The 27991-nt window shown below is 38.8% G+C and overlaps 1 protein-coding gene across 2 annotated transcripts in view; it reads right to left on the bottom strand.

Moving 5' to 3' along the window:
• Positions 1-27991, bottom strand: part of cadm2b (cell adhesion molecule 2b) — a 161764-nt gene that overhangs the window by 132508 nt on the left and 1265 nt on the right. The window lies entirely within an intron of this gene.

Here is a 27991-nt window from a genome sequence, read left to right as displayed (position 1 = left end):
TCGATATCCAATATGCCGATATTTTCCATTTCATTTTACATTTATATATGCACACATTTTTTTCCACCTGGCTGAGGAGACTATTGCGCATGCAATCATAGATTGTACTAAGAACGATTAATCAAGACAATATAGGAAGGAAGAACTTAGGAAGACTGGAGTTCAGGAGCTCAGTATTAAAACTTTAATGAACCTGCCAAGTGGGTGGAGCAGTAGAGTTTTCGTTGAGTTTATTAGACAGGCAGGATTAATGGGTAGGATTTAATCTCTGGTCCACACGCTGAAGCAGAGGGTGGCGATAATGCACCTAATACGCTGGTTGCCAACCGCCCTTATAAACCAAAAAGAAGAAGAAGAAAAAGTTTTTTCAAATAGAATAGTACATCCTGTCAGCCGAGGTGTTTCCTATCTGTGCAGCCGAACACAGAAACTCCTCTGCGGACTGTTTCACATTCCCGGTGCTTCCTCCGCAGGCTCTACTGCACTCAGCTGCCTCACAGACCCACTGCTTTGTCTTACTTTAACCGGAATAACAAACCGGGGCTCAGGGCTCGGTGCTCCGGTTGGATCCACACAGAGAGCCGGGGCTAGCTGGGAGCCTAGCGGAGCGTTAGCTGCCGCGTGGTTGGAGGGAAGTAAAGTGAAGCCTGCGGAGGAAGCACCGGGACCGTCAGGGTGAAACAGTCCGTGGAGGGAAGCACAGCCAGGCAGCGGAGGAGAAGGCGACAAATTGGCCTGTCATATCGGCAGAAATGCTCATTTCATGCCGATGCCAATATTTAATTTTAAAGCCATTATTGGCCGATACCGATGACGTGCCGATATTATCGTGCATCCCTACTATAAACCAAATTCAGGTCTCCAAAACATCCCTCCAGGAGGCTATGGGTGATGTCATAGATGCTGTATGTATTTTTTCTACTGACCTTGCATGCGTCATGATGCAGCATGAACCACACATAAAAACCAAATAGCCACTGGAAAAAACACAGTCCAATTTGAATAAATGGTGCCCAGATCTCAAAGTGCTCACTCAACTCTCTGGTCAAGTGATTTTTCTAGCAATAGTCATGGACTTGTGGAACTGTACAGAGGATGAGACACATGGCTGCCACACTTCCTCTTGCTCAGCTCTGCAGTAAACATCTAAAGACATCACAATCGCTGGCTTGCCGCTTGTTTTACCAAAGAATGTCTGGAAACCTTTCTAAGAGCTCATTCAGGTATAACAGAAGGCCCAGCAGTGCCTCAATGCAAATCACCTCTGCACACTGGCAGCTTTTTTGTTGTTATCTCCTCTGATACAGTATGTCAAGTTCATTTAGAGATCTCAGAGAAGCCTGGCCAGAAAGCATTTACATTCCAGGATCCTGAAAGTGCCATATTGGCATAGACTGCTCACCGCCAAGCTTTGCCTTTGAGTATTAGCCTATGATTCATCACTTAAAACCAACTCCTGCCCCATTTCATGATCAAATGATGTATTTAAAAAAAACAGCATATATCCATTCTCTTCCTTGGCAATTCTGCAAACCTTCAGACACATTTCAAGGGGATCCATCATCACCAATACAGCAAAGACAAAATAACAACAGCTGCATAGCCCAGAGAGATTGTAATTGCTGGAATTTGGTGAGCACATACAAAAGGCTACCCTCCGCTATATTAATAGGAGGCAGGAGGGGAAACATAAATCACAGCCACCCAGCCCACTTTTAAAATCTTCGGCTAAGTTTCACTTTGAACCCATAATACAAAAGGGTCAATTACAGAGAGATAATCCATAACTAATTCACTTGATTGATGGTCTAATTATGCCTGTTTATGTCATGCTAGATAATTCACTCTTTGATAAGCATAAGCACCCTCTTGAAACTCGGAGCAGTGGCAATAATGAGCATACAAACATGGATATTGCTTGGAGCTCTTCTACAACCCCTCAAGAAAGCATCATTTGAGCTGGCTTATATCTTGTCCGTGTCTCACTATTGACTCCATACAGTTATAGAGTGCATCTGAAATCACCCTGAGGATTGTTTTTTTGCATCGAAATGGGTACCACTTCAGTGAAAACAGCATGTAATATGGACTAACACCATTTGAAGAGAAAACATTTTGGACCAAGAAAGTTAACCGACTGTTATAATAGATTTATGATTAGTTTTTAGACAACATCCATACAAATTTGGTTAGTTTTCATGCAAGTTAGTTTTCTTGTTATTTATCGGTCGACATATGTGCCAGTATCCATATGCCTGTGATAAACGTCTACTGGTAAAAATGAGGAGTTACTCAGCTATATCTCAGCTGGTTAAACCTCTCTCCAGGATCACCTACATTGTGTTTAAATAGAGCCAAGTGAACCCGTTAGTTATTCCCACTGATATGTTTTCTGTTGCAGCTACTGTTCAGCTGTTAACCAAGGGCCCGTTTCACCAAATTTGCAACATGCAAGCCGCAATTTGCAACGTGAGATAATTTCCTCTTGCATCAATCTTGACACATTTCATTAATCAAAACAACTTCCATACCTGTGATCCATGCATGAATATGCGGGAGCCCTGTAATATTCACAAATTTACCTGCAATTTGCAAGTGACAATCATTTGTGAAACGTGAAGTTGCCATAATTTGATGATAATATGATCTGCGTAAGCAGCGCTCTCAAATTGCTTTTGTGAAACGGGACCCAGGTAAACAGTATTTCCTGCACTGCTACAGAATGAATCATAATTTTATGCTTGCTACGCCCTTTGACAATATAAACATAAATACAGTTCAATGACTCCTGTTATTATGTGATTATGTGATCGACTACATTGACTTGAGTGATCACAGATACGGTCAGAGGAGACAGAAAGTTGGCATCTTAAATTTACCACAACGAAGCACTTGACCCTGTCTGAGCAGGCTTATTTAGTTTTCTAAAATCTTTGTTTAACCCGCCCACACTAAAATATGAGGCCAGCATTTTCAGTTTGTCCATGATGCTGGCTTAAAAAATGCGTGATGCTGGACAGTAGGCCAAACTGGAGAGAAAAACTGTTTTTAGATTTATCTCACTAAATATTTGTGTGGTCTAAAGCTCTTTGATTACTCTGGCACACACAGCAGCTATGAGGTGATGGGTACTAATTCTTATAATTATGTCCAAAGAGAACTTTTCATCAGATCATGCAATTTGACTATCGTTGTTTTCAAGGGACTAGCATAACTTATTTCAGTACCTCATGAAATATTATTATTCGTATTAATACTTAAAACTGCTCGCATCAAGGCCTAACATACATTTTTGCTAGAGCTTGAGTGAAAACCCCAAGCAACAGGCACCCCACTATGATCTCTTGTGAATGCAGGCCAATTACGTAACTGCTGAACACAAACCAAACAAGTCTATGAGGCTGCAACTGTGCAGCTTCTGAGACAGAGCAAGTCAGAGCAAAAAGCACTTAAGCACCCTGATTTTAGAAATAATCTAACAACTGTGGAAAGTTCAGCTGTTGTGACCCACTATCACCATTTCTGGGATCAGTTTGCCTCAGCTTATAACAGACATAGTTTTTCCTTGCTCTACAGTATGTTCAGGGTCTCTCGCTTAACTGCAACTCCCCAAACAAACCAATAAGAAACTATATTTCCCTCAAGCAGCACGTGGGAGGCTAGTGTAAAGGTATGAGAAGGGCTGGGATCAGGAAGTCATTGAAAACTACCAAAAGTTTCCGCCATCAGCGCTTCCAGAGGTTTTGTTTTCAGTGTCTAAAATCCAACGCAGATATGTACACAGATATGATCAACTTCAGCATTCACATTTCTGGCAGTGTCTGTACTCTAATTTGGAAATCAATTCTCAAGAGAGTATTCTTTACTCAAGTGACAAAATCCCCCCCTCACACTGACAGATGAATGAAAAAAACCAGTACAAGTCACTAGAGAGTACATTACTGTAAATGCATTTTAAAAACATGGGGCGCTTCCAGGTAAATAGGTTCAATTTGAAAGTTTATGATGGAGGATTAGATGGAAGGAAAGGTGTAACGTGATCACTTGCCAAGAGATTATGAAAATAAATCCTTCCTGCTAGTGTCCTTAAGGATATAGTAAAGGAAATACATGCTTAATTTGATTATAATGTAACATGAAGGAGAATTTGAGCACCCAGCGATGAAGAGGTCTACTCCTCTTACGGTGTAGATGCTTTTCCGGTACAAGTGGGAAAAGGATGAGGATTTGTTAGCTATAATGGAAGACTTTAAATATGCTTCCCTCAGTTTAAAGGTATTATACTGAAAAGGGCTACCTTTAACTGGGAAACATTTAGGAATGAATGCTTCTATAAATAATTATAAATGTATATAAAATAAAAATAGAACTAATTTCTTGAATCACAGAGGACAAAAGATTGCTGAAAGTGTCTATATGGTGCTACAGTATGTACAAACAGTGAGAGGCAACGAAAGCAGCAAACTCTGCAGCTCTTACGGGGGTGGTATTTGGTACGGGCAGGGGAAAGGATATTATAACAAGGAAAAAACACATCATAAAAATTAGCTTAGGGAATAAATGTAATGCCAAAAATTGATTCATTAGCAGTTTAAATGTTGCCTGAACTTAAAGGCTATCTATCTCCCACACCACTGGCGCCGGAAACAGGGTGGCCAAGGTGCCATTGACTCCCCCCATTTTACCTCCTACATTCTTTTTAAGTCGCAAATCACTGTATCCCCTCAAATACTCCTATATTGCAATACTTACAGTAAAAAGTGCACATCTCGTTTCTGCTCCTCAAAACTGGTATTTTAATGTAACAGCTTAATGTGGAGCGACAGGGATAGATGGAGAGATACGGTGCTGCACATAACAAGACACATACAGGCCATGGATGTATTATAGGCAGTAAAGTTGCTGTTTACAGTGAGTGGAGCAGTTTTCAGTGTTTCAGGCTTTTCTCCACATTTCAGCATACAGATTGGTCCATAATGAAAACTGCAGAGAGCACAAAAGCCTCAAATTGCATGGCTTTAATTAGCAGAGGTGTGCACACACAGACTTCTCCACAATCACAAACCAACTTTCATGTATTTTGCTTCTTTTACTTCTCTAGTATTTTGCATCTATAACATAATCCACTGAAATGTCTGTCAGACTAGACTCCAGCTATTAATGTGACTCAGGCAAATCTGAAACGTGTTACATTAATGTCTGAATTTTACATTGATGTCGGGACGGCTGTGGCTCAGGAGGTAGAGCAGGTCGTATGAATGTGTGTGTGAATGGGTGAATGTGGCTCTTAGCGTAAAAGTGCTTTGAGTGGTCAGAAAACTAGAAAGGCGCTATACAAGTACAGTCCATTTACCATTTACCATCTCATTTAAGTGCACGCATTTATGCACGTGGCACAGCAGCGGTAACTTCATTAAAAAAGGATCAGTCAGGATCTGACGGTATTTAATGTTTTGTGTTGTGCTACGCATCTACACTATTGACTGTATATAAAGAGGTCAGCTGTTGCACACAGACTCCAGGTTTATACGGTGGAGTTGTTTGTAATAAAGCAGCCCTTATGGATCACCCTTGCTGAAAACAGTCCTGTGTAAAACAACACAAGGGGCTGCGTTGGTGTGGGCGTGCTGTTCAAAGTGTCGGTGAGACAATGAAATATGATCGAGCAGTCCGGTTGGAGTAACAGATTATTGCATTTAAAGGCTGAGCAGGAAAAAAGTGCACAGCGGTAATATTCACAACTCTGGAAAGTTATCACACTGCAACCCTGTTTATTAGTGCCTACATGTGGAGTACATCTGTGTCCGTAGAAAATATGAAAAGGCCTTAACACAAACACACACACACAGATGTTAATAAGATGACTACATTTTCTAAGACAGGACCTTAAACACACAATATGTAATTTTCCGCTGCTAGGGGCCTCTCATTCAAAAGAATAACAAAATAGCATAGAATCATGGATGTTGTTGTCTTCGTCATTGTAGTCAGCTTCTCCTGGTTAGGATTCCTTCAGTGTTCAGCCGAATCATCCACAAAGGTTTCCTCTCCAAAACAAATGGACCTGGTGATTAAAACCAGTAAAAATACTGAATAAAATACTTTTAAAATCAGTGTTTCTCCCACGCTGTTTGGGGGACGCAGGACATCCAGAGGGGCCACAAGTTGAGCTAATGCTAATGTTTTCTCAGCTTGTTTTTCTGATAACTTAAATCCAGATGTCCAGTGAGTAAAATCCTTCATCCAGTTAAAATATATGGTTAAAAATGACCAAGAATTAAAAAGTGTTTTGTTAAAATGTGGCTTAAAACCGTATAAAAAAGTTTCTGGCAACAACTTTTGTGTACACTGTATGCGCAAAGGGGATATGACGCCATTGACAAGCGACAAAATGAAACAGACAGTTACCTTGATTAAAATTACAGATTTCTCTGCGTTTGAAAATTGTTGGAAACATTTGGGATAATGTAAATACACAACTCAACAAAATATATAGCATAACTCTAGTTGTTTTTAGACATTTTAATGCGGAAAAGTTACATATTATACCTTTAAAGCACTGATTAATACCACATGCAGAATTAGTTGTTTTGATAGTAAATGAAAAGGTTAACTGCTTGTCTCTAAATTCAGAGAGGCATGTTGTGATTAATCTAGTGCCGTATCATTATGTGCACCCCAGCACCCAGCAGACCCACTGCTGATACACTTAAATCAATGTGGTGTATACATTTAGAGAACATACTGTATTTTCAAATAATTAATTTACATGAATTACACTGACATTAGATACAGATTCTGTCAATTAAAAAAAAAAGTAAATCATGACTTTAGAGTGGCTATATGTTTATGGTTTCCTATCATCTATGGTGCTTTCAGACAGCAGTCTGTTGTTTCAAGGCGTAAAGTGCAAGCAAGTTATTATCTTAACTACTTTTCTCCACAACCATCACTTTCATTAATGTTATACAAAAATGTTCAGGGGAAAAAAAAACAGAGTTGGATTTTTCTCATTCTCTCTATTCTGAGCAACCTTTGAGGATGTACTGCAGCTCTGAACTATTTGATATAATCAGCTATCTACATACTTAGACTGTATAACCAAACCTTTCAACCATTAGAGGTTTACTTTAAAGTACATTTCATTTTAATGCAAATTAGCAGTCTAACCAATCTTTACTGCATATCTTCAATAACTGAAATGCTCAGAGCTCTGCATACGAATAACTTAAATCTCAATACAAACTGCATATACTGTATTCATTAAAACACTGATTGGGTCACTATAAAATGAAGGTAAGAAAATCATTAACTCAAAATAATAGAACAGTGAATAATTAAGTAAAATATACTGTAGTGTGTTCGTTCCAGCAGAAATGTGCTTGTGGCTGACACTCTGTTCATCAGAGGGATGTGTTATGATGTTGAAATATTAAGCCAATTATTGGAAACGATTGTAAGAGCTGTGGTCTTTGACTTCATGACAGAATTTTCATGACGGCATTTACCAAGTGCTGTTTCCATGGTTTCTGTTAATTCATAGCAATAATGCCTTAACTTATTTCCCTCTTAAAGCAAAGAATTTGTGGGCTATTATTAATTTTGCAAAGGCCAAAATGCCATAAAGCACACCTGCTGCTACTCCAGACTATGGATCAAAATTAGTTACTTTTGAAGCAGTAAGTGTAATGTTCCCTCACGAAATGTCAAATTATTACCAGTATCAAACAGCAGGGTGCTCTATGGATGAGGTCAATAACATGATGTTGTGATGTTTTGTTTGGTGCTCTGCACTCTGGGAAACATTTCCTGTGATCCCTGGTCTTGTAACAAGAACAAGAAATATCTGACAGAAATGCACTTTGCACAATTTTTGGACCTCCCTTCTAATTTCACCTTTTACATATCCATAACAAAGAAGTATCCCTGCTAACATATCATGAAAATTATCATAACTTGTCTAATGATTTACGTGACATACATGAAAGTGTGAAAAAGATCTGGATTCTGATGAGAATGTATTATGTATAAATATGAATGTATACATAAATGTTTAGAGAAATTAGCTTTTTTTATTTACAGATGATGCTTACAGTACGAAAAGTGCTCAAGTGAGAAATGTTTCAGTCATCTCATCATCATCACTATTTTCAATAAATATGATGGTCAAAAAAAAAGTCATATAGCAGGTTTCAATTTCTTTTCTAGGCTAATTTTTATATTTTTTTTCACCAATTTCGTTTTCTCAAGTGTTACCCATGGAAACAGCTATATATATATAATCTAAAGCAAAATAGGAATTTCATACTGACTGTAGAAATGGTGACTTAAATGTAGGGAATTACAAGATTGTGTAAAGATTGTTATCAGACATAAGTTCACACATACTATCTGGATGTGTAGTAGAATGTTAATGTTAGATGTAGATTGAAGGTTAAACTTCAGTCACATGATCCTCAGTGAAGTGTAAGCAACTGATCAAACTTTACACAATTTTTCCTGTTAAATTTGGTCTTCAAGAAATGACAGTGGGTTACAGTTTCAGTGTTACTATTGAATCTAAAAATCCCCACTGGAGACTGTCAATCTAGGATAAATTTGACAAAGCCTTTGTAGAGCTAAGAATATCTTGAAAACCCATATTTCCTATTACTGCTCCTGTGTTGCCACTGGCAAAAGTGTAAGTAATTTAGGATCAGCCCAGTGCAGCGTTCGAGAAGAATATCTTAAAATATCCTGATTGTGTTTCACTGATTGTGTTTTCAAACCAAGAAAAGTAGAGCACCGAGATAGGTTTAAAGTCAAGAACAATTACAAGTATCATCAGTTATCGTACTTGTGCACTGTGCACATTATTACTTTTTTCTTCTGATGAAGCCCAGTGCTGAAACATATTGTTTTCCATGCTCTTGCTGTTTAGATACATTAAAGACACACACTCACCGGCCACTTCATTAGGTTCACCTGTGCGGTCTAATACAGTCCAATACAACAGCACTGCCATAAATTCTACATTTATGAAGCTTATACATTTTTAGTTTTTGTTGACATTGTCAGAAAGGTGATAATTCTACTTTATGTTTATTATTAAGGTCCTAATGGGTGGTGGTGGTGGTGGTGTACTGGAGTGCATTGTATTTAAAAATGTTCCTAATATTTTGCCCCTCTCATGTATGTTAATGGAGTGGACAAAATATTCAATATAATATATTGAAACGGATATATATATACTGAAACAGTCCCTTTTGTCCTCATGTATTGTCATAGTGCTGATATGAGTGTCACAACTAATGGCATATTCGTTTTCATAATTATCATGATATTTAAAAATTAAATTGCAATATTATGTTATTTTCTAGTGGCCAGGCTTTTCCCTGCCTATCTAACTCAAAGGTGGGCCGCCTTTGTATTTCTGGCTGCCGCCTTTGTTGGAAATTCCAGTATGTGATGTTGACAGAACAAAAAAAGGCAAAACTCAACTGCAAGGGCAGTGCCTCCCACTCAGTTTGTTATTCTTGTACAGACAGGGACTGTAAGATGCTTTCAGATTAATTAATTCATTAATTAATGCAGTTAACTTTTAAAATAAAACGGCTGCCAGTTATGTTTCATATTGTATTTCAGTGGAATAAGGACACCAGTGAATGGTTTGGCACACAATATACTGGAGCAAGAGACTGAAAATAGTGCCAACTTTTCTATTAATTCAATAGAGAATTGATTCTGAATCGAATCGGCACCCAAGTATCATGATAGAATCGAATCGGGAGATAAGCATATGGTCCCAGGCCTACAAAATCAACACCATCATTTGTTACAACCTTTATTTTTCATCTTTTTGTTCCATCCTAGTATAAAATTTAAATCTCTATGGATACTTTTGTCTGTAAAATTGTGATTTTTTTCACTTAAGGGTGGATCTTTATCTCCAGACAGACAGACAGATAGACAGACAGATAGACAGATAGACCCATGTCGTGGGAATACTGTGAATAGTGTAAAGGGGACGGATTTTTTGTTGAACAAGAAAGTGGAGCATCAGTGATGGCAGTGATAAGGAAATGCAGTTAACCACATAAGACATTTCTGCAGTGAGCACCCTGATACTCTGCAACACCGACATCCCTTTTACACCTTGTATTATCATCCAATCTATCTGGATATCTCATCTTTATAGGGATCACAGAATACGTTGTAATTGGCACACTTAAGAAATAAATCAACCCAGTAAGTTAAAACATCACATAACTCCACCTCTTCCTGCTATTTCAAGCGAGCCCTGCAAAAAGCTACAGATGACCCCCTTCTCAGACAAGGAAAAATAATAGAGACCATACTATAGAGGCATCGCTTCACCAGACCGTGGGACAATTCACGTTTGTTGACTCAGCCAGCTCCGCCTACCTTATTTGCAAATTGAAATCCATTCACAATGCAGGAAAAATTGAGATAATGAGAACACTATAATACCAGGTGTAAATGCAAAGACCTGTGATCAGATGTCATTATCCAGATAACAAATCCAGATACAGATAGCATGTTAATACCAGGCGTAAATGAGGTCGGAGACAGTTTAGTTGTACCACTGTTGCATCCTGTTTGCATTATGTTCAGTTGAGCACAAGGTTGCATCAATAATGTAAGCTTGACTACATTCGCTGTGATGTTATCCAGGTTGCTCACACATGCAGACTATTACACACACACACACACACACACACATGCAAACATACATTGTCTCTTCTTTCTGTCTGTCTCAAGTGCATTTTCTCAGCTAAGCAATTAATTATGTGGATATTTGTCAAAATATTTGTGTAAATTTGTCTTTCTTTGTCTTTGTTCGGGGAGACATGGTATTATTTAAAGAAAAAAAAGGCTAAAATGAGGGGGATTATTAACAGATCCAGACAACAGCATAGACACAAAATGGAGCAACAATTTATTACTGGCAATGCAAAGAAAGCATAGAGCAGTCTCAATACAATGATGGACAGAGAGGTTAGGAAACAACACTGCCTAGCCACAGATACTGTCTCCTTTGCCAATGAGCTAAACCAGTTCTACAGTAGGTTTGACAAAGACACTCATGGGGACATACTCGACAATGTATGTTGCCTATCACACTTACTGAGGAGGAGATAGGAGGCAGTCTTGCTAAGATAAGGCCACACAAAGCTCCAGGCCCAGATGGTCTCGGAGGAAGAGCCATTGCAGGGTGCACTTATCAACCAAAAGGTGTTTTTTTTTTCAAGATTATTCCAGGATGTGCTTGATGAACATGTTGTGCCACTCTCATGGAAGAGAATCATTCCAGTGCCTAAAAAGAGTCGTCCCTCCTCACTTAATGACTTCAGACCCATTTCTCTTACAAGTATCTTATGTAAGTACATGGGAAGGGTGCCTAACATCTCCCCATGGTCAGCTAGACAACCTCCAATTTGCCTATAAAGCACAGAGAGGTACTGAGGATAGTACATTAAGATTACTGCACATGATTAGCAAACACATCCAGCATCCTGAGACTAATGCCAGAATTTTATTTATTGATTTTAGTTCAGCTTTTAATACGATCAGGACTGACATTTTATTAAATTCAATTTTTAAACTTGATACCAGTGGACACCTGGCACTGTGGATCAAAGACTTTTTTCCTGACCGCCCCCAAAGAGTCTCTGTACAAGGCTCCCTGTCTGATGAAATCATTTTAAATACTGGGGTGTGCCAAGGCTGCATTTTATTTCCTGCACTTTTTTTCCATGTATCTAACTGAAATGCAGATCTATGACAGCAACCTTTGTCTTTTTAAGTATGTAGATGACATGACAATGGTGGGTAACGATGAACTAGAGAGTTCCTACATTAATCACATCAACAATCTCTTAACATGGTGTCAAGAGAGTGCTTTTGCTCTTAAATGCAAACAAGACCAAGGAACTCGTCAACAATAGGGTTGGGCGACCAATGTGTCAGCCAATTATAAGTGAGGACCAAGCTGTAGAGATGGTAGCTAGTTTTAAATATTTAGGAATGATTTTAGACACCAACTTGAATTTTAATGAACGCTCAGATTACATTTTTAAGAAGGAAATGCAAAGATTGTTTCTTTCAAGGAAATTAAATATCTGGCATGCACAAAAACGTCCTGAGGATGGTTTACACCAGTCTAGTGGAAAATATAATTTCCTACAACATCACATGCTGGTATGGAAATTTAGGGTCTAGGAGTAAAAGCAAAGTCACAACAATACTCGCAGCCAGCAAGATTATACTGAACCCCAAGAGACAGTTGGTGGAGCTATTTAAGATATGTATTCATTCTTATTATTTTAGCACTTTCATCCCAACCATTTATTATTACAGGCCCACTTGTTTATTGTCTTTATCTCATGTATTCTAACCCATGGCAGAGGAATTCTTTAAGTGTATGTATGTCTGTGAAGCCAAAGATGAATTTCCATGTGAGTGGAAAATAAAGATGTCTATTCCATTCTATATATATATATATATATATATATATATATATATATATATATATATATATATATATATATATATATATATATGTATTTTAAATATTATTACATCATTATTTTTTGTTTATTCTTGTTCTTCTATGAAAATCATGCACTGAAATTGTGATGTGGGTAACCCTATTAAGTATTTACCTCATATGATAGGTAACCTTGTAGATATGGAGCCTACCTTCAGATTGTAGATTGGCAATTCCTAGAAGAGTCATATCGATGCTTGGAGCTCACCATCAAAGAACTGGCGGTATGTATCACACAGAAAGCAATTGTGTGCAGAGTGCCTACTTCTACATCAAGCTACCTCACACAGTGATTGTTAATTCAGGGCTGAAACTATGGATACTGGAAAACTCCATACACTATGTTGACCCTTCAAAAGAAAGAGTATCTAAATTTTTAATCATCTCCAAGCCCTAAAGCTCCTGAATGGTTTGAAGGTGATCAATTTGTTATTTCAAAGGAACCACATCATTTTTCAAAAACATCCTAAGTAGTGCTTCCGAGGCTCAATAACATATGAGGCATGTGGTGCAGTGTTGTCTACAACCATCAATAAGATATTACTACAGCAGCTAACAGCTCCTTTGCTACCACACTCGGGATTTCAGAACACTGCTTTGTTCAACGTATGTAATGTGTTTAAAATCAGACCAGTAACAATTTTAGTAAAAACTTAAACAGACATTCAACATTATCTATTACACAATGACCCTGAATTTGCCCCAAACAAGGTACTTTAACATTCTGACCAGCAATTTTCCACCAACACAAATGGAGTCAGTATTTCTGAACATATCGTTTTCTTCAGGTTGAGACCACCATTGAAAAACTGCATTACACTTTTAGAGACCTCTGCCATTTGTCCAGTGTAGCTGAACTTCAGCCTCCACAAAACACAGTCTTCATGAACCTGTGAAAATGCCAACAGAGCCTTTTTTCACAGCACAAAAGCCTCCTACAAGTATGCATCCATTTGAAAAGTGACTGTCTGCAGCTTTCCAACGCCGGTCCATATGGTCCCTGTATTTATGGGGTGATGAGGCTTGCTCCTGGGGTTCAGAGTGGTCATTATCTGGGGGATGCTACAGCTCCAGTAGTTAAGGTCACCTGGTACACACTGGATGTCCTCATACTCCACCAGTGCTGGGGGATACTAAATGTGTAATCATCTCTGAGCCCACAAAAGGCCGGGACAGTCCAGACTGGCCATTATAAGAGCTTATTGTAGGGTCCATCCTGGCTTTATATCCTGCTATTTCTGCAGCCCAATCCAAAAAAGTACGTCTTTCCTGTGGCATTTTCTAACAGATAGCTAATATAGCTGACCATGGGGAAGGCAGGACTCTTATTGGGCTCAAAGTTCATACCAAGAGCAAAACCAGTATCTGCTCTTCTCACGCTATTTCCTGAAATCAATATTTTGTTCATTTAGTATCAAATTAACGCAACTATTTTTATTTTCTCACCACACAGATCAAATTTATGTACAGTAAAAACTGTAGCATTAGCATCACTTGTACTAGCACTTCTTCTTCATGATCATTTCTTTGCTCCCAATATCCACTTGGGTTTGGACCTTCAAGGGTAGTTCTGACTTCATGCTCTGCTCACAATCATGTTGGCAATATAACTGCAAAAAAGTAATTTGCAATGTTTGAGAAAGATAATGACCCTGTTAACCTAGGTACATGAACACAGTTGTTTGATTTAGATATTCAGACTATGAGGTCAGCGACCCTGTTTTATATTAAATGTTCAACAATTACACAGCAAAACCTCCTATACAGTTTAATCACTGCATGACTTAAAGCCCAAAATTTGTTAAAGCATCAGCAGATATAGTTAACATATGCAAACTCTCAGAAAGAACATGCAATGAATTGAAATAACTGAACTGCACAGCAAGTATATTTTAACTTTACTTTTATTTTACAGTGGCCATTATAAATTATACTTATCTATGCTCTTTATTCTTTCTTTCAGTACATATTTTAAAATGAATGAAACATTATGTATAGTAGAAAGAATAGAGTAGAAAAAATATCTAATTGCGATTATTTTGACTGAGATTGCAATTGTTGTATGATTTGCAATAATAGAGGGAATCATCAATCATCATTATTCTCATTTTCATTGAAAAACATTAAAATGATTATGTTGTTATTTTTGCAGGGATCTGTACAAAACAAAGATGTTTTCTGAAGTCAGAGAATATGATGTGTAGGCCAGGACATCTCTGCAGCACAACAATATTTAATTTAAAATGGTATTTTGACACACATTTCACCTTTAACAAATATCGCCTCCTGCAATTTGAAAATTGCAGTTGGCCGTATTGCAATTTCAATAAAATTATGATTAATTGTTCAGCTCTAATGTACAAGCTACTACACAGGAGTAAAATCCAGAGTTTCAGGTGAATTATTATTCCAAAATACTGGCAGGTTCTGCAGAAATGTTTCTGGTTCCTCTTCTTTCTTTTTAGAAATTTACATAAATAAAAACTAAATTAGTGAAACATTTAGTGAATCTCCCTGCTTGCCAAACCTTCCTGCAAGTTATTTTCACATTGTACATATGGATGTTGTTTCTGCCAAGCCCAAGACTGGGAGATTGTAGCACACCATTTCTTTGGCAATGGCAGCCTTGCCAGCCTGGAGCATGGTTCAGATGTTTGGAACGATGTTCCATGTCCCCACAAGGATGGATTTCTTTGGCATCAGAAGGTGTGTCGGCCATGAGCATGCTCAGGAAGATCTGGAGCTCAAAAGATCCTGAGCAAGTCAATCAATCCCAAAATATGCATCTTTAACTGCAACGTGAATCAGGTGATGATGTATGGATGAGAGACATGGAGAACAACAAAACACATAACAAACAGGCTGCAAACATTTATTAACACCTGCCTCAGGAGAATACTAAACATCTGGTTGAGAGACAAAGCAAGCAATGTGGACCTGTGGAAAAGAACAAGCCAGGATCCTCTTCATTGACTTACAAATTCGAAGGAGAAAGCGGAGTTGGATTGGACACACCCTCTAAAAACCTGCCACAAACATGACCTAACAAGCCCCAAGGAAAATAGGAACAAGGAAAAGAGGTCGCCCCAGGAACAGCTGGAGGTGTCCAGGCAGAAATGTCTGGGAGTGGGCTTAACTGGGGAGATCTTGAAAAAAAACACCAACAACCGAGTGAGGTGGAGGACATTTGTCAATGGCCTATGCTCCCTAGAGGAGCAAAGGTCTTAAGTAACATATGGATGTTGTCTTTTCTGTTCCAACACCAAATTTTTATTGAAGTTGGTATTTTTTCATCAGCACAGGCAAAAAAAATCAGCTGTTTGGATCAGAAAGTGCTGCTGCTGCATAATACAGTGCACGGCATGCATAGTGGCCGATGGATTTTTTCATCTACCAGCCACCTTGGCCGGTGAGTCAAAAGTTAATTAAAGTAGACTGGAACTGGATCCTTACCTTCAACTCTGCTGAGCGTTTTACATTCCAAGAGAAGCTCAACCGCTCCTGTTTTCTGTTGGCAACATCTGCTATGTGACTTCTTTTCTTGCCTCTAAACATCATCAACTATAACTGTGCGCACACAGTCCTTAGATGTTTAGTGCTTATATACATATTTACTGTATTTACAGTTCTAAAAAGTTCCCTACTTCCCTCCAGAGCCCAGATTAGGCCCAACTAATTGGGGAGGGAGGTTACCTGACATTTTGCAACTAGCAAAAGACAATTGGCATGAGTCACCATTACCTCCTCTAGAGCCAATCATATGAACCATATTTATTTATACTCTAGGTTTATACCATGTCTGTCTCCCTTAAATGAAGATGCAAACTGCATCAAAAAGTATGCCCTAATATCTAATAACAAGTCATTTAAGAAACAACCATCTGCTGGAAAATGTGCAAGATATCACACTGTATGTTTACTTTACTTTTTTTTACCTGAGTGGTTATGTTACTTGCACACCTGAAGTTGAGAGGTACAGTTTAAGCTGCAAAAATAAACCACACTGAAAGAATAACGCTTCAGGGTTGGAATAAACTGCTCTGAACGTGCTTGGTGTGAACACACCCTCACAATGTCATCCTCGAGGAGCAGTCAGCAGGTGTTCAAACACTTTCCATAAAGACGACTCCCAATGTAATGTAGTCTCTTTGAAGAGAGAGTCATCTATCCTTACTAGTTCCTATGAGCACAGTAAACTTACTGCAACTTTGATTTATGTTGATTTTCCTTGAAAATCTCCAGCTTTCTTTCCTCACATAAATCTAATGTATAAAGAAAAAAAACTCTGTGAAACATCAGTGTGCTATTTTATCCTATATGAAATGGTTTAACCTTTATTTTAAAACTGCATTAACCCCTTTTACATCTCACCAGTCATAGCAGGTGGAGGAAATGGCAGATCTATCTATGACATGAATCTTTGCTTTTTACATTTTGTGTGCCTCCCTGTTTCACACCTTCTCTTCCTTTCCCCTTCTTGCTCTCGGCTTAGCGGCTTTAAGGCTTTTTTCTCTCCTAGCAAAGCATGCACTCTGGCTCTGAGCACTGGCATCTCTTGCATCGGTATGCAGCTCGCGTTCAGACTGCTGATCCCTCTTTATGAGGACATGAGTTTCAATGCTTTTATCCCCCACCTTCACTTGCAAATATGCCTGCATTCAGTATCTACACTCCAGCTTTAGAGACCCGTGGGAAGCCTTTAAAGAGGAAGTCAATAAAAGGGTATAAACATGCATGAGCTTAAGTTTGTGCTTTTTGTGTCTTTATTCCAAAGTTGGGTTTTTAGGATGGCATCTCACTTGAGCAGGGTTGAAGAACTTAATCATTTTCCACTTGTTACATTCAAGCAGAAGCTGTTTATATTTATCTATAACATATTTCTTTCTTCACTAAGTAAGAGTAAAACCATTTTCCAATAAAACTGTTGTTCACTTTTACATTTAAGATGTGTGAGCAGTGATAATTGCCTGTTTACTTCAATTCAACATAATCTGCAATAATCTTATGAACATTACAGATCTGGTTAATGGTATGAATACCATAAGTGAGAACATGCAATTCATTATATTACAGATCTGCACGGTATGTATATATTAATTATAGTGGACATCATGCACTAGGAAGACTCCTCTGCAACCTTTACTCTCTAACAGATTTTTAAAAATTATACTGTATGTATACAGCATGATATAGATGTGGGTATAAAACACTATAAGACTATAATATACTGTATGTTGTTACCAAGAATAGCAGAACACTTATCTGTGCACAATCTGGAAAGAAGCCACATTTCATTTGTAGAATCTATGTGGGTTTTTGGTACTAATACCGATAATCATTCTATGCAAAACATCGCTGGCTGATGCTGCAGTGAACTTTTTAAAAAATTGTCAGGGACTGGGTCTATAGTGCAACTGTGACAACGCAGAGACTCAGTTGCTTGTTCTACTGCCTTCAGACAGCGCATGCAGTGGGAATAGGTCTACTGATAACTTCAAGCAAGTTTGCTCAATAAAATTGTCAAATTTAATTGCTATAAGAAAATAAATAGGTTGGACTTGTGCTTTTTTTTCATGATGCTCTCAGGCACATAAACAGTCGCTTTACTTATTTTGCAGTGATAACACTTGGGAGTAGAGAAAAACCAAAAGCACATGGGAAAATGTCATGAAATACTCTGAAATACTGCCAGACTTGAAGACATTTTAATTAGCCTCCTCTTTGTTAAGTTTTACAGTGTGCGCTCTTTAAGTTGGCATGTTTTCCCCCAGTTCCCGCAGCTTTCCTCACAGTGGACTGAGACACTAAATTGTCTTAGAACATGAATGTTACTGTCTGTCTGCAGGCTTTTTCCTTCCTATCTAACTCAAAGGCCACCTTTGTTGAAAATTCAAGCATCTCATGTTGACGGAATGAAAAAGGCAGAACTCAACTGCGAGGATAGTGCAGCACCCGGACAGTCCACAGCACGCACATGCTAGAGTTATCTTATAATCTTATATATCTTATATATAATTATCATCTCCAAAAAAGGCAGCGGTTGCAAGCATTTTTTTGATTTAATGACTAAATAATTACCTTTGTGAGACCAACATGAAGTATTTTGTGAATCCTTTCTACACCATTACTCAGAGACTAATGTTAGCAGAGCAGCAATCTCCAGTATTAACGAGACCGGCTGACCAACACACACTGCAGCATAAAACAGTTTAAACTAACTCTGAGGTGAAGAAAATAACTTGACGCACAGTCTGTTTCACCTCAGAAACCTTGCACCCGCTCAGTGTCCTGCACAGCGTTGTCTTTCCCCGGAGCTAACGGTGCAGCAGAGAGGCTGCTCTCTACTGCTGGAGACATGACTTTAATAGCGAGCGGAGCATTCCACCTCCCGCTCAGTTTGTTATTCTCACACAGGCAGGAGACTGTAAGATGTTTTCAAATTAATTAATTCATTAATTAATGCAGTTAACTTTTTAAAATAAAAATGCTGTGGACCGTTTATCTTATCTGCCAGTTCTGTTTCATATTGTATTTCAGTGGACTAAGGACACCAGTGAATGGTTTGGCACACAGTATACTGGAGCAAGAGACTGAAAATAGCGGTTTTGAATCGGCACCCAAGTATCATGACAGTATCACATCAGGAGATATGCATATCGTCCCAGGCCTACAAAATCAACACTGTCATTTGTCACAACTTTTTCATCTTTTGTTCCATCTTAAATGGACGCTTTTGTCTGTTAAATCATTAATTTTTTCACTTAAGCACACAATATTCTATAGGTGTGCATACAAACTGTGTGCGCCGCACCACGCATGTTCTCCAGCCTTTGCCACCTTTGCCTCAAAACAATCCAGGGAAATCCCTGTATCTGTACACAATGGCCTCTGTGATGGGCAGGTGACCTGTCAGGGGTATTTGCCTGTATTCTGCAAAATGTATGCTGGGATAGTCTACAGCTCCTCATGACCCTGAGTGGGATTCAGCGAGCTGAGAATATGGATGGTTTTCATTTTTGCCCTGACAAAAGGTTACAAGATTTTCTCACAAGTCAACAATCTTTTGTTTGCATGTTTCCTTCTTGCTTGTTTTGATTTATTTTCAGGGTATTTAATTTGTATTGGCCATATCAAATCATATAGCCATAAAATGCAAACCATTACCCTGGAATAAATAACTGAATTTGCCATGATTTGCTGCTTACAAGTCTATGAAAATGCATGACTTATTCCAGCAAGCTATCAAATTTCCAAAGATAGTGCAACAGAGTCTCCTTTATCTGGAGCTCAGACGTCCAGCCTGACTGCTCGACTGAAGGAGCATTATGAGCATGGCAACCCACTGATGCAAAATCCTGTTGACTGTGTGAGACTGATGGAAATTCTGTGTTGATACATAAAAACAGAAATATTTAAAACCTCAACATAGAGTGGGCAGTAATTCCAAATGTACTTAGCCTACATGTATTGTTTACATTTCAAAGGTTTGGGGAGGTATGTCCAAGATTCTCTACCTCTAAGGATCATATTATTATGAGCTGATAAACCCATTACAACAAATTAACTAACCACAACAGTCATTTAAATCCTAAAACACCAAGATTCAGTATAACTATCCCCGAATACTGTTTACTATGCTTACTAAGTACCATTTTCCAAAGCTGGAGAGTAGTTGCTCACACATGAGGACTTTTTAATATAAAGCCATTTTTGCCTAGACTATCAATGAAGTAAAATGAACACACATTGATTTCAATTTCTGAATTAAACTTGTACATTGCTAAAAAGAGGCTCCCTAGCTTATTGTTCTTATTGCAGCCATACTTGTGCCCTGGAAAAAAAAGACCCTGACATAACTCAAAACAAGCAGTCACTTCTGGTCAGGCTGCCAGGTGTTTGGTTGCAGTGTACCTCAGCTATTCAATCACTCTTTTTGGAAGCCTCCCAAATATGCACAGCAGAAAAAGAAGAGGACATCTATTATGGCCACATAATGCTCCACATAATGCTCCCAATATTTCATGGTTAACATTCTGCACTCAACACCGCTCTTACTTTCATTAAACGGCTAGTATTGTGGAAAACAAGAAAAATGAGCTTTGGGATGGATCCCTCCTGTGCTGTAAAATTACTCAACTCTATCTCCTCTGTCTTTTTAAGTTATTTAAAATTTTGAAATTTGCGGCTCAAGAGTAAATGGTGTTGAGGCGAAACTACGTCACACCAGAAAGTCAAATCAAATTTGCTAGGTAGCTGTAGCATGAGCCCACCCCTGCCGTAACTTCTGTAGCCACAGTTTGCATTTCATCCGGATGACAAGCAAAGAAGAAGGTCACTGGAAGTGTGCTGTTGCTGGCCGTTCAGCAGCTAAAAAGTCTTAACAGCCTTCCAGAGGAGACAATCTTCCCTCCGTTATCAGCAAGTGGTTGTGTGTGTGTTCCACACATTTTACAGCCGACTGTCTGCTTAAAGAGACTCAGTACGCTGCTGGGTTTTCAATTTTTCATCTTCAATTTGTGGATGAAGTTTTAAAACAAGTATACTCATAAACATTGTTTCCCTCTGTTACTCAGCTAAAGGAATATAATATATCTGTGCTAAAGCTAGGCTAGCAATCTCCAGTTTCCTTTGAAAAAATGACTTTGACTTTGTTAGGAAACTTAGACACGATCTTACCGTTCTGAAAAATCCTTTTGAAATCTCAACCGTGTGACAGCAGGTTCTTCCTCTTCATTCAGGATCAGACTCCGGTTCATAGACCACTATATACTTTCTCTCATCTCCAGCTGCAGACATCACTCCAGGTAAAGATGCAGCATAAGGGAAACTGCATTATTCATTATATTGTATTCCAATTGGCTGGGGGTGAAGGTGGGGGCCACACCTCCAACCAATCGGAGCAGGCGGTCATTAATTATGCCAATTTTACGTAAATGGCTTCCGAAACAGCCTGCTGGAGGGCAAAGGGGAATCTGGGCTGTAAGGAAAGATGGATTTAAAGAAATCTAAACAACTTTTGAATAAAATGTCACAGATATTTTTAAAATAGACTCAATATTAAGAAAAAAGAAGAAAAAAAGGCCATAATACCAGATCTTTCAGACGGTTAAGATTTTCTTTTTAACAGAGCAGACTGAAGACTACTTTTGTGAAGATGTCTTTCACTTCTGTGATAATAATCAGAAAAGCTCATGAACAGACAATAGAAAACAGAGGTGACATAAGTTCTAGGTGCTACAACATCCACTGTGAAAAAAATGACTAATACAGATTACATGCCCACTGGGTCATGGAATGGTCTATCGCTGTCATTTCTGAACAAAAAATATTAACTTTGTTCATAGAGACTGCAGCAAGAGGAGAAAAAGGAGATCATCACACAGGCTAAATGAGATTCAGAGGCTCATCCATAGTCGGGCACAAAGCCCACTTCAACAGAGATGAGGGCCAAGAGAGATTGGTAAAGGTCAACACTGCAAACGGGCATAAAATGAAGTATAGGCTTCATTTTGGGCACAAAACTGAAATGTAGGGAATGCATAAAACACACAAAACAGGCGTCTATCACCTTCCAACAACACGACCGAATCTCATTCATCAAAGCTTCAATGAGAAATGTTCTTTATTCTATTCCCTGCAGATCCTATTGAAATAAGGCTTCACTCAAGATTTTTTTAGATGTGTGATATTATACATATCCAAGTAGATATTGATTCTACTGTATTTGCATTGACTATTGTATGTTACCAGAGTAAAAAAAGTCCAGGTTTTTTTTAGAATGATATACTATAAAGCCAAAGTATGACCTATGGGGCTCAGTATAGCAATCTTCAAGCTTTTATTTTGAGTACCTCACATCATTTATTTCCTATTTCTATTATATGTTTGACGACTACAGTGTGTTGTGTTGTAGACACAATGAGTTACGGCTGCAATTATTCACTAATATATTTGCAGGTTTAACAGAAAAAAAAATCTTTGTCATTTAGAAACGCCAATGGCAAGGAGTGCCAAGTTTGAATGTCGGCTTGGTGTGTAATGGCAAACAAATTACATGTGGAACTGCTGCTAATTTACCCAAGCCGGCACACCAAATACATAAATGTTTGGATGACCAATATATTGTATTAAAATTCATTTGGAAAAAGAACTGCTGAAAGTCCTGATTTATTCAAGTTTTGTTCCTTCTTTTTTTGCATATGTTTGAGTGTGCTCTGAGTATGATTTACTAAAGATGAAACACAAAAAGCGACAGTGCAGTTTTCTTAAATTCATGTTCATTCATATCATGAACAACTATTTTACTCTAATAATCAGCCTCCATTTCCAGGAGATTTGATTCATAGCAATTGCATACTGCATGATAATATAAAATCTTACCCTGACTTTGAAGTCAATCTCATACAGGTCTAAAACGTACATCCGGCTCTGCAGAGTAGCTGCTGTTACTTGATGACATGATAAATGATATATTTCCTGTTGTGGTTCCAGCTTAAGCAGAGGACCGTTCATGTTTAGAAATATTAACTCAGCTGTCTGAAATCATAGGAATACATATAAATTCTGTTTCATAGTAGATTTCTCCTCTCAGATGCATGAACACAGGTGCCTCTTCAGGAGTCTGAGATTGATGTAGCACTGCTTTAACCACTTTTCAGCGTGACCAATTATGGCATTAAACTTATCATGGGTATCTTGAGACAGGCTTCTTGACAAGTAGAAAAATCTCTTAACCTCTTCCGCTCAAATACGGGTCAAAATAATCTTTAATAGCGTAATTGCCCTTACAGTCTATCAACTTCATTGCTAAGCCTATACCCACTCGGAGGGGGTATGGCGTGTAAAAGTGCTATGACAAAGAGCATGGCGAAGGGAGACTGACAGCACACGGCGCAGTTGGGGCAGCGAGCAGCTAATCTTTAAGCCCGTTCCCCACTTGTCTGAGCACATTTGCTTCTGGCTTGTGGCTTATCCTTGCAGATGTATATCTGTCAACAGAAAGCAAGAAGGGCAGCAGTGGCTCTTTTGGAGCACATTTGTCCCCTTTACTGGATTATTCATTTGCAGTAGTATACAACATGGCACCAGAGCCAGCACTTGGCAGCTGGGAGACAGTCTGCAGGGATAAGCTAACCCTCAGCAGTGAGGAACGGGTATCCTTGAATGTAAACCACCTTCCTCTGCCTTACCTTGCCTTCAGCTCAGCCAGCTTATTCCTGCTGCCTGATTATTCCAACCCACAGGAGATGCGCCCATGCATATATCTCACAGGCTCCCTGTGTCTCACAATATGTGACATTTTGGGGTTCACTTTCACTTGGGTCCAATATGTATTCATTTCAAGAGATTTTCAATACACCCAGATCCAGGCTGAAACAGAACTCCATTTTCACATAAAAGAACTATGAAGTGGTGCAGCAACTGCCATCCTATAGTGCACTCAAAATGAAAAATCGACTGTGCTGGTAGGAAAGTTATTCACATCTATGTCCACTGTCCAAATGTTGAGAATGGTGCTGAAATCAACCATGTTAATGGCAGAAATGGCTTTTTATCAAGGCCATGTGGTTTAAGTCCCAGACAACTGTAGAGCACCAAAGAGAGCTAAAAGGAAACACTCTGATGCTTAATTTCAACCCTGATCCTCTAAAATTCTGCTGTGTTTAATTTTGTTTCATACATAATGAATATTTTAGACTATTGTTAGGCTCGAAAAAGCTGATTGGATTTCCTGACATAATAGGCTATACAAAACCCTAACCATATGCATACAGACCAGAATGTGTTAATTCAAACAGATTCAGTTTATTTAGCTTATCTATTGGAATTTCCATCCTGATGAATGCAAATGAAAACATTTCAGAAATGCAAAGCATTTTATACTATATAATGTATGCATTCATATGAATTGTACATATAATACGCTTCTTATTTTTGAAATAGCTTTGGATTGGAATTCCAGTACATGTGAGTTTCAAATATTGCCTTCATGCAAAAAATATGCAAATAAAAACACAGTAATATTGTGTTAGATGAATGGCATTATGGAATCATAATCAAACAATTGTAAATCACTAAAATGCAGTTCTCCAGATGTTAATGTTATTTTGGGAACTGCATAGACTGATGGATCATCACTTTCTTTAGTGGTCTGGCAAATATAGTGGAACATGGAAAGATAAATGGACGACTCATAACATGTTTTGATAACAATAAAAATGACTTCCTGTTCTACTCTTCACAAATAAGCAACACTGAACAATCACAGTAGGTGTTTTAACCCTCAAAAATTGGTAGGTCTTCTATTAGGCCAATATTTAAAGGAAATATCAAATGTTTTACAAGATGCTTGCATATTTTATTACTTGCCTGAATCCCCTTTCTAATCAGGGAAAAAATTTCACTTACATTATGAGGGAATTATTCATCCTCAACCTCCTTGTCTCTTTTTGTCACTAGTTTTTATGTCTGTGGTTTTGATACCAGATTAAAAGTCTAGACAAAAAGAGAGCCACTTTCATTTATCCTCCACTTTGCCCTCATTACTGCCCCCACACGTTATGGTCAAATACACACCAATGCTCAAATGTCACCTGCAGGTTGTACTTGCCAAAATGTCTGACAAGATAAGAAATGATGAAAGGCTCCATGCTCAAACAAAAGAAAAGTTCCCTTGGCGGTATGGGAGCTTTTTGGGCTCCGTAAGAAGGAAAGTGATGAAACACTTGAGTAGAAGCAATGTCAGACCAAACCAGAGAAGCTGTGGCCAACAAAGAAAGACACAGATCATAAAACTTACATCTCTGACACAACCAGCCCGCAGGTCTCCAAAGAGACTAAGTATAGCTGCACCACATGGCTAATTAGCATTACTAGCCTGTCTGCCACCTAACCTGTTAACTGGCTCTGACAAATCTGTCAGATGTCTGCATGAGCTGGCTTCAGTGAAATCTGTTGTGATGACTCTGGTGCAGTATATACCGACACCTTATAGAGTGACATAAGTTCCCACTGATGCACATATGGGGACAACAGAGAGAGAGGAGACATAACAATTCATCTCCTCTGTCACTACAATATATTAAACATTTAAGCAGCGGAGCACTTCATAGGTTGCAGCTATAGATAAGAGTCCAGCAATGTATTTAAGCAAAATACTAATAGTGTAGTTGTTCTAAGAAGGATGAGCCTGCATGAAATGGGTCTCAGCATTATCGAGCATGAACAGAGCTGCTGAGGCTGAGGTCTTGTCTACAGTATCACTGCAGTGTGTGGTGTGGCGCACAGCAATTTAACTGTCGATTAGGCTGTGATCACACAAGATGTATGCACCGTATTACCTACGCCAAAGAGGTTATGTTTTCAGTCCCATTTGTTGGTTTGTTTGTCTGATAGCGAGTATGAGTTCTCAAAAACGTGTTTACAGATTTTTAATGAAATTTACTGAACGGTTCTGCCATGGCCCAGTGCAGAACAGGATCTAGATGCACATCATCCACATCCAGTTTATTAAGACTTGTTAACACCACAGCATAGGACATTAGAACATAGGACAACCTTTTTTGAATATTTGCCACAAACTACGACCGCTGAAACTGCTGCAAAAGTCTGGCATATGTATCCAGTAATTGCCCACCCCTGTGTGTTTTTTTCCCAGCTGATCCAGATCCCAATGCAGATAAACATTTTCTGAGCATTTTAAAAACAAATGTATAAGATTGTGCAGCCTTGGTGGAGGTATGTGCTCTCTGAGTGCTTTTGAGTTTCATTTGTTTCATTTATTGTTTGACAGCAACAAGCTCACGAGTCAGAGCTTTATGTTTTGGAAAGTGAATTTTGTGCTGATGCCCTGGTTGCTCGGGGTTCCATGTGTCTAAACTTTAGCCACATAGGATAAATATTTAAAGTAACCCTTGAAGTCGGGACTATCTCAGCAGAGCTCTTGGAAAATATGATAAAACTCTCTGTGCCCTGTTCTCCATGGCAGGATGTCAAGAAATGAAATCTGATTCAAAATGGGCTAGCTTGCTCGTGCCCATTTTGAGTCTCAACACTGCTAGCTAATGATGCTAATAGTTTTAATCATAATACAGCCAAATACTGAAGTTACAATACAATGCAACAATGTATCATGTGGTAATCCTAAAGGCTTCTCACAACATCAATATTTTTTTTAATATTTAGATCTTCTTACAGCGCAGCCTCTTAATGCAATCCTGTTTGGAGGCCAATTCTGAAATCCTAGTTAATATAACAATACCTGCTGACAATTACAAAACTAAAGCAAGTGTCATGTATCTGAAAGTGAATTTGTATACTATAGTGATTGGGACTGACGCTAAAGGCTTCCTGGATGGTAGGAAATTAGATAGATCAAACATAGTCATTTAACTGTAACCCTCTGCAAAAGGGGCAAATCTTGAGGGGGCACGGCAGGAGGTGGATGTGGTTGAATGTGTCATCAGGCTGCAGCCGTATATTGATGGCATTTGAAGTTGTACAGCTCATTGAGATGAATGAAATGTGTGGGGTTGAAACTTGCTGAAAGGAAAGACAGCAAGACTGCCAAAAGCAACATATATTAACAGAAGAAGATACATTCATAAGTCAGTCTTGTAAGATTTAACACCATAACATTTGAGTTAAAGTGAAAACCGGCTGTGTATTTTTGTGAAGACATAATGGTCTGACACTTGGACTAAAAATAATTAACACGAGGCATGAGGTGATGTTCTTGACAAAATCTAAGATTGCAATAGGACTCACTTAAGAGTTGATGTTTGATGTGACGATACAATGTGAACATGGCATGAAATATAGCAGTCGTGTAGCGTTGTTGTAGTTGAGAAGCTGACCATTGGTTGATGGTCTGTTTTGGTTCCCAAAGTTGGCATTTTTGGGATGGCCCCTCACAAAAAACAGGAATAGGCTATAACTGATCATAGGTGACTTTCCTGTTATCCCCTCAGTACAGTGCACTGAATCAGCAATGATAATAAAAAAAAATATATTCCCTTCTCATATCATGTGGAACAAACTGTTATTAAATTGGGATGAGTGGGCATTTTTTGCTTTGATTTGGGACTTCCTGACATTACACCCTTTGACAGCCCCCTCCTCACCCCCCCTCCACCCCCCACCCCCCTCCATGCTGTGGGCGTTATGTATCTGCGCACTGGTCGCCTACAGGGCGGTGGCTGCGCAAGCATGTCCAAGAGCGGGATGGTCTGTGGGGAGTTGAGGGAGTTGTCATGAGGAGGCACTGAGACCTGGCTGCATAAAAGCATCACACACACAACCTTACCTGCATCTGATCCCAGCAGCCCAACTTTGAATGAGCGACTAGGCTACGGGGCTTGCACGGTCAGTATGCTTATACATACCGACACTCTCGGAGAATACACACACACAGTCACACACACTCTGTCTACACTTTACCAC

The sequence above is a fragment of the Thunnus albacares genome, chromosome 6 (assembly GCF_914725855.1).
Source record: "Thunnus albacares chromosome 6, fThuAlb1.1, whole genome shotgun sequence".
In the NCBI taxonomy this organism is placed as follows: Eukaryota; Metazoa; Chordata; class Actinopteri; order Scombriformes; family Scombridae; genus Thunnus; species Thunnus albacares.
Note: the sequence above shows the minus strand (reverse complement) of the source record. Positions and strands in the feature narration are given on the sequence as shown.